This window comes from Crotalus tigris, unplaced genomic scaffold (genome assembly GCF_016545835.1).
Source record: "Crotalus tigris isolate CLP2741 ecotype Arizona unplaced genomic scaffold, ASM1654583v1 scf7180000018891.247784533:1973344, whole genome shotgun sequence".
NCBI lineage: Eukaryota > Metazoa > Chordata > Lepidosauria > Squamata > Viperidae > Crotalus > Crotalus tigris.
Window position 1 is genome coordinate 425,253 of NW_024097260.1, and position 8,265 is coordinate 433,517.

Below are 8,265 nucleotides of genomic sequence, written 5' to 3' on the forward strand. Positions count from 1 at the left end.
AACACCTTCCTTGTTCAAATTTACACAGACCTCAATTCTCTGGAAGGAAAATGGTTGAAAAAACAAAGCCAGGCTCCACTCTTGGTGTCTTTAAAAAAACATCTTGGTGTCCTTTTCTCAGCGATGACCCCAAAGTGCTTTGCCTTCGCTAAGGAAAAACAGAAAAAGTGGGCAAATAGATTTAAGGGCCATTCTTTTGCCAAATGACCCCGCTCTGTTTTCTGAAATGTCTGGGTTTATTTAATCAGGCTTCCCAGCACATAGAACCCCTTATATTTACTCTAGTGGTTCAGGTCACCCGGTCCACCAGCTGTTGCTTTAACCACTCGTCCAGATGCACAACGGTCACACTCCACCGGCAGCCACTGAATCGATGTCATTGAGAAGCGCAACACAGTAGAAAGTTGAGAGGGAGGCCGGGATGCCCAGGCGAGACCCAACAGCTCTGCATTTCAAGGGGCGTTTGTTTTCCTTGCTTCCAAGGGACCGCCGGGCTCGCCTTAGTTCTGGGAAATGGTGGGAATTGCTGGATGGCCGGGGAGGACGCCAAAACAATCTCTGCAGCTGTTGAAAGAGGAACGGCGACCTCAGATTCGTGGCGTAAATCCGCAGACGGGACTGGAAGCACAAGATGGCAGAATGATGGAGAGTTCCTTATTTTGCAATTTGTTTTGTATCTATAATCCAGAAATAGGTGTAAGAATAGGAATGGAATGGAATGGAATGGAATAGAATAGAATGGAATAGAATAGAATAGAATAGAATAGAATAGAATAGAATAGAATAGAATAGAATAGAATAGAATAGAATAGAATAGAATAGAATAGAACAGAACAGAACTATAGAATAGAATAGAATTCAGAATGAATAGGAATAGAGAATAGAATAGAATAGAATTCAGAATGAATATGAATAGAGAATAGGATAGAATAGAATAGAATAGAATAGAATAGAATAGAATAGAATAGAATAGAATAGAATAGAATTCAGAATGAATAGGAATAGAGAATAGAATAGAATAGAATTCAGAATGAATATGAATAGAGAATAGGATAGGGTAGAATAGAATAGAATAGAATAGAATAGAATAGAATTCAGAATGAATAGGAATAGAGAATAGAATAGAATAGAATTCAGAATGAATATGAATAGAGAATAGGATAGGGTAGAATAGAATAGAATAGAATAGAATAGAATAGAATAGAATAGAATAGAATAGAATAGAATTCAGAATGAATAGGAATAGAGAATAGAATAGAATTCAGAATGAACATGAATAGAGAATAGGATAGGATAGGATAGGATAGGATAGGATAGGATAGGATAGGATAGGATAGAATAGAATAGAATAGAATAGAATAGAATAGAATAGAATAGAATAGAATAGTTGGAAGGGATCTTGTAGGTCATCTAGTCCAACCCCCTGCCCCAAACAGGAGACCCTACACAATTTCTGACAGATGGGAATCCAGTCTCTCCAGTGATGAAGCTCCCACAACTTCTGAAGGCAACTTCTGTTCCATTGGTTGATTGTTCCCACTGTCAGGAAATGTCTCCTTATTTCTAGGCTGAATCTCTCTTTGATCAGATTCCATCCACTATTCCTTGTCTGGCTTTCTGGTGCTTTGGAAAATAGGTTGACCCCCTCCTCTCTGTGGAAGCCCCTCCAATACTGAAGCACTGCTATCAGGTCTCCCCTGGTCCTTCTCTTCACTAGACCAGCCATGCCCAGTTCCTGCAACCGTTCTTCATATGTTTTAGCCTCCAGGCCTCTAATCATCTTTGTTGCTCTTCTCTGCACTTTTTCTAGAGTTTTGACATCTTGTTTGTAGTGTGGTGACCAAAACTGGTGGCAGTATTCTAGGTGGGGTCTTACTAAGGCTTTATAGAGTGGTATTAGTACCTCACATGATCAAACATTCTCTCCCCCTCCCTCTCCTATAGCTATCTTTCTATATATCTATATCATCTAACAGTAAAAACCTTTGGGCAAAGCACTTATCCACTGAACATGCTCTGATCCTTGCAAACTCCTGATTTTTCTGTTTTTTCCTGATTTTTTTTCTGCCCCAAAGTAATTTGAAATGCTGAGAGCAGGCATGGAAACTGAATTAACATCCTCTCTTATCAACATCTAGAGATACAAGGAAATGGCCTTATCCTTTAAAGATAGCATCTCTCATCTGTTTCTGATTTTGGGGAGAAAATCACAGTGGATGTTTTGAAGATCTGGTTTCCTTGAGCTTTGAGGAGGGCAAAAAAAAAAAAAAAAAAAACCATGTCGGAAGGGCTGTGATGTGAAGTTCGGGTCAGATGGGAGACTGACTTTTCTGTAAAAGTTTCCTGCTGTTCCTCTCTCTTCCTTTTGGTGAATGAAAGTTTAGCTTCTAGAGTTGCAAAACTTTTTTAAAATCCCTGTTGGTTTAAAAAATAAAATCCTCAGGTGCCTCGCTGTAAATTTGCAACATTATAGGTTCAGGAATATTTGAAGCATTTTAGTTTTCTTAAGTTTAGGAATAGAGATGCTTTCCTGTCTGGATGGTGCTTCCTCCTACCAGTTATGGAGTGATTTATTAAGAGCGCCTATTATGGGAAAGCCGTTGGCTTAACTGCAAGGTGGAGATTTCTTTCTCTTAAAAAAGAATTCTCCATAAAATCCACGGCTAAGAGTTCCTACTTCTGCTGCTGTGAAAGCAACATCTGTCTTTAGATGGTGGGGGGTTGCTACCACTGCGCTGTGAGAAGGCTACATCTTGGTCTATGGAGGATGAGTATCTAAGATAAGGCGGACAAGTTGCAACTTTGGTGAGTCCTCAAGATGGTTCTGGTCATCCAACTTTCAACCACCCTTATTGAGAAATGAGATTTTGAGAAGAGCAGCTTATAACTTGGGAAGAAGAGAAGGTGATGATGTTGACCATGTAGCTCACGATGAGGAGGTGTCACAATGTTGACATTCTTGCATTGAAGTTCTTTTGGCTGGTTTCATCTATTGAAACCATGACAGGAGGACAATGTTATCCATTAAGACGTGTCCAACTTTGGGTGATTCTATGGGCTGGATCTCTCCACGTCTTCCGATCTTGCATTAATGTAGCTCCTAGATCCTAGGAGAAGACAACTCACAGAGGACAATCTTTTGAACATAAAAGTGTTCTGGCAGAAACTCACGGATTCTTCAAAACGTAACCTTCAGAAAATGATTCACATATAATTTCTCCCTTGCTCATTGTCACTGAGGAACATCTAAAGAAGGTTTGATGGCCAACTAGCTGACACAAAGCCTCTGAATTTAAGAGATTTAATAGGATAGAGTCATAGAACAATGGAGATGGAAGGGACTTTGGAGATCTTCTAGTCCAACCCGGGAACGGTTGCTGGAATTGGGGATGTCTAGTTTAATGAAGAGAAGGATGAGGGGGGACATGATAGCAGTGTTCCAATATCTCAGGGGCTGCCCCAAAGAAGAGGGAGTCAAGCTATTCTCAAAAGCACCTGAAGGCAGGACAAGAAGCAACGGATGGAAACTAACCAAAGAGAGAAGCAACCTAGAACTAAGGAGAAACTTGTCATTCTTTACCAATGTATCCCGAGGACCACCCTATTCTTTAAAAATACTTTTGGGGAAAACTGGGCTGTTAAATAAACACAGTAACACACTACACTGCAGGGGTTAATGAAGCTTGACGTTAATTTCGGATGAATTTTGCACCTGTGTTTTTATCCAAGGGTTGAGCGAGATATCCTCCATCTCAGCAATAACATTTATATACTGCACATGAATAACAAACCCGGAGACTGGATGGGAAAGGGAGAAAAATCACAATATTTCTATATGTCAGCACAACGTTTCAAACTGCTGAAATGTCTCAAGTCATGAATAAAATCATTTTTTTCCCGTCTCTGAACAGACAACATCAGCCTGGGTTAAAGAAAAGGAATTACAGGGAGGCTTTGACTTCAGCTGTTTGCTTAGTGACCATTTGAACTTACAACGGCAGTGAAAAAAGTACAAACGCCACACTCAGCAATGGAAAGTGGTATTTAGGTTATAAATGGATGGACAGTGATTAATATTGATAGGTTACTTATATGTAAAGGTGTAGGTCTATACATATGTTGTATATAGTATGTTTTAAATGCGTGTTATGTGTGTGCCGTTGTGCCCGCAGGGGGAAAAAAATGACAACAAAGGTTATCTAATCTATGACTTTATAAAAACAGTCTTGGTGGAAGGCAAAGGAAATAAACCTGCTCAAGAATACATGCTGTTTTGGAGGGGATAAAGGCACAGTTGAAATATATTGTATATTGTTAGTTGTTATACAAGAAGAAATACAGGTAATAAAAATGGTCTCCAGGGGTATGGGTGCACTGTAGTATTTGTATTTTAGTACTGTTTTTTATTTAGATTTATATGTGTTATGTTTGTATTATTTGTATTTGAATAAAACAATTTTTTTAAAAAAATCTAATCTGAATCGATTTATCTGTCTGGGGTTATACCATTGGTGACCACAAGGTGCCGCTGGGCTTTATAAATATTTTGCATCTGTAAAATTGGTATATTGGCCTTGATGAATATATTTAGCTATTTTTTAAGGATTTACTCCCAGTGTAAAAAACGTGCCCAATTTCAAATGATTGATCTGCAAGCAAAGCCATAGAAACTTTTTTCCTATGAGCATTTTATGGAGTGATCCTCCTGTGGGCCTCCCTAAAATTCAAGGCCGGAACATCCCTATCAAGGCACTGTGAAATTTAATTTTAAATGATACAACTGCTCCGGAAAGCTTAGATTCTTTGGCATCGGGAAACCCATCTTGTTAAAAAAGAAGTTCCTTCCTCTGACTACACATTCTTTATTTTATAAAAGTGCGACGAGCAAAGTCAATGGGGGAACCCAGATTTGGTTTAACAGCTATGCGGTTCACTTAACAACTGCATTGTTTCGCTCAACAACCTGGCCAAAAAAAGGTCGCAAAATCCAGCACGACTCAACAGCCGCCTTGTTTAGCAATGGAAATTCTGGTCCCAGTTGCCATCGTAAGTTGAGGACCAGCCGTAAATCTGAATTTGAAATACTCCTGACTTAAAAGCTGCTGCACTTTCTACCCTCCAGCACATCCCCGCTACCATTTGTGGCCTGCCCGAACTTGGCTAATTGGTTGTTTGTTTAAAACAGACAGCCTTTCAGCAAAATGTCTCCCCGAATCTGAACCCGCGAGGTCTTCTCAAGATATCTTACTCACTCTGAAAACAAAACTTCCACACTTTGGTGTGTCTATGCTGGCCGTGGCTCCAGGGTCCTTCCAAAGAGGCTGAGAGATTTTGCAAGACATAATTCGCCCTGTTCAGGGTTTATTTATTATTATTATTTTAAAGCAAGCCGGAGAGATCAGCTTACTGTACAAAGAAGAAGGGAAAAAGGAAAGAAAAAAAAATAAAGGCTAATAATTAACTCTGTGAGGAGCGGAACCAGCTGCAAAAGCAGACAGCAAACTAAGGCAAACAACTTAGTTTTTACAAGAAGCCTGTTTTGCCGCTGGATGAAATGTTCTTTTGTTGTTTAGACACATATTCCCATTATTTCTCTGGCCAAGCTGGACTTCGAAGGAACAACTCATTCTGGCCACATGCAATGTTCATAAATCATCACAATCGCACCTTTGGCAATAGATATAAACCCCCATTTTCTTTACTCATCAAAGCCATTTTTTTCTCCTGGGATTGCTGGGTCTCTACACATAGTCCTTGACTTACAACCGGTTGCTTATAGCAACCTAGGTTACGACGGACCACCCAAAAGATACTTATAACGGAAGTTCTGATGGCCGTCCACCCATCCATGGTCACATGACCGTATTTTGGGTGCTCAAGCAGCCAGGCTGCATTTAAGACTGTTTTCAGCCTCCTGCAATCACATGACTGCTATTTACAATATTTTTGATGGACACCGGTATTTATTTCCAGTTTTCGGCACAACTGGCTCAGAGCAAACCATGGATTCACTTAACGACTCTGCTTAGCTTAGTGGTAAATTCACTCCTCTGGTGACCCACTTACTGACTGTCATGACTTATAACTGTAATCCTGGATTGATTGCAGTCATTAGTTGAGGACTGTCCGTATAGAGTTGCCTTGTGGCTTAATGGGTGGCTAATAAATTTATTCAAATCAATAAATAGGCAGCATTCTAATCTCTCCGTCCATGTTCAGATGACTAAAATGGGTAGGCCCCGTGCCTGATGCCTCCCTTCAGCTTTTTCCTCTGTTTTAACGTTTGACCTGAAGCAAGATTTTGGAAAGGACACCTCCAGATGGGTTTTTTTTTTTTCCCCTGCATCTTCCAGGTGGAAAATTAAGGCAGCAAATTTTGGAAAGCGCCATTGGGCTTTTGGCTAACTCGGCAACGAAAATTCCCACAGCATCTTTGGTAGAATTTCACAGGCCGGCGATTCATCATTTCCTAATTGGAAAAGGATTTGCTTTTTAATTCTGTAAATAAAGCCCTGGATCCTAAAGATCATAAGGAGCCAAAATTAACACTTTGGACAGCAAGAGGCCAAACGTGCGCGGTTATTTGAGGAGAAACAGGTTTTCCAATTAGGGCATTTCCAGTTGGGGTGCATTCCAGAGGTGTTGGACAGCTAGAATTCCCATGATCCCCAACCTAAATGGTAAAAGGAGAAATTCTTCCAACAGAAGAAAATCTCTATAGCTCAAGGTTGATCTGTGGGGTGCTTGGTGACTGGTAACCAGTGGAACGAACAATTAACCAGTGGAACAACCTGCCTCCAGAAGAGGTGAATGCTCCAACACTGGAAGTTTTTAAGAAGAGACTGGACAGCCATTTGTCTGAAATAGTATAGGGTTTCCTGCCTGAGCAGAGGGTTGGACTAGATGACCTCCAAGGTCCCTTCTATTATTATTATTATTATTATTATTATTATTATTATTATTATTATTATTATTATTATTATGTTGGCATGCAGATCCTGGCCCCATCCACCTGCACAGCAAAGCCCCACCCACTCAGGCTCCCTCACCTGACACCCTCACCTTTGCAGCCACCGGAGCACCCTGGCCCCACCCACCTGCATGGCACGGCCACGCCCACTCATTATCCCTCCCACCTCCCCTCACTTTCCCAACAGTTGAAATTCCACTTTATCCCGCACTAATCCACATTTTCCTGGCCCAGTTTATTCCAGTTCAACTCTTAACCACTTGTATATTATAATTTTTTTAAAAAATGTGCCTGTTTGATTTTGGAAAACAGAACAGAGCACGAGACAAAGCAGCTGTGAAAACTGGAGGGGAGAGACAATCAATACAGCCCCCATAAATATTATCCACCACATTACATTCGGGCTTCTCCTAGTGTGGATATGTGTGTATTTTCCCAACAGCTCCAATCAAGGGAAGCCATATTTCACCGCCACCCTCCCATTCATGATCTACAACTGCAAAAACTTGTACTTACAAGTCATATCCACTGAGTAATGGGGGCCATAAATTTATCTTTTCAATGTCAAAGAACTCATCTCTTACTAACAAAAAGGACATTTTTTTTTTTGCCAGCCAGCAGGAGAGTTTTATTTTTTTTCCCCTGACTTGGCCCCGGTGGTCTAGCTAGCTCTCGGCTACTGCCGGTGGCTCATAATGCGGATAAATTAATTTCAGATTTTGGAGAGCTCTTACAAAACTCTTCTGCCCTGCCTTTCAATTCCCTAGCTGTGGCTACCAGGGTTTTTTTTTTTTTTTTTTTGAGGGGGGGTGTTGTTTTCTTTTTTGTGTCTGTCTACAAAACACCAAGATTCTTTTTTTCAAACCAAGACAGGGGCGTAGGTTGAGTTTTTCAACGTCTGCAAAACAGGGCAATTAAGAACCAGGCTGACAGGCGGTGTTAATTAGACGTTCTTTTTCTTTTTTTAGAGGCAGGAGATGATGACAAGCTACTCCTTTTGAATCTCCCTTTCAAACAGACGTGATGGTTGGGGCGTAATCGGGATTTGGGTGGAGAAAAAAAAAACCTTTCCCTTCGCAGCACTTTGGAGGCCCAGATTGGACTCCATGGATGGATGTGGAATAGCTTCAAAAACAGGTGAGACTCAGCTCCCTAACTGGGTTCAGTCTGTGTCTCTGTGTGCATGTGCAGCTAGTCCTCAAACTAATAAAAATGAAAGAGACAGACCGACAGACTTTCAACTTCTAAGTTAAGAATCGTGGAAACTAGAGTAGGGGTAGTCCAGAATAGAATAG

General features: G+C 40.7%; 1 long non-coding RNA gene across 1 annotated transcript; it reads right to left on the reverse strand.

Moving 5' to 3' along the window:
• Nucleotides 1–217: 217 nt before the first annotated feature.
• LOC120314336 lies at nucleotides 218–5,413 on the reverse strand. Its single transcript, XR_005558410.1, has 2 exons — nucleotides 5,253–5,413; nucleotides 218–618 (listed from the first exon to the last, which is right to left on the reverse strand). It is a non-coding gene; the product is annotated as an uncharacterized LOC120314336 (long non-coding RNA).
• Between the last annotated feature and the right edge of the window lie 2,852 nt (nucleotides 5,414–8,265).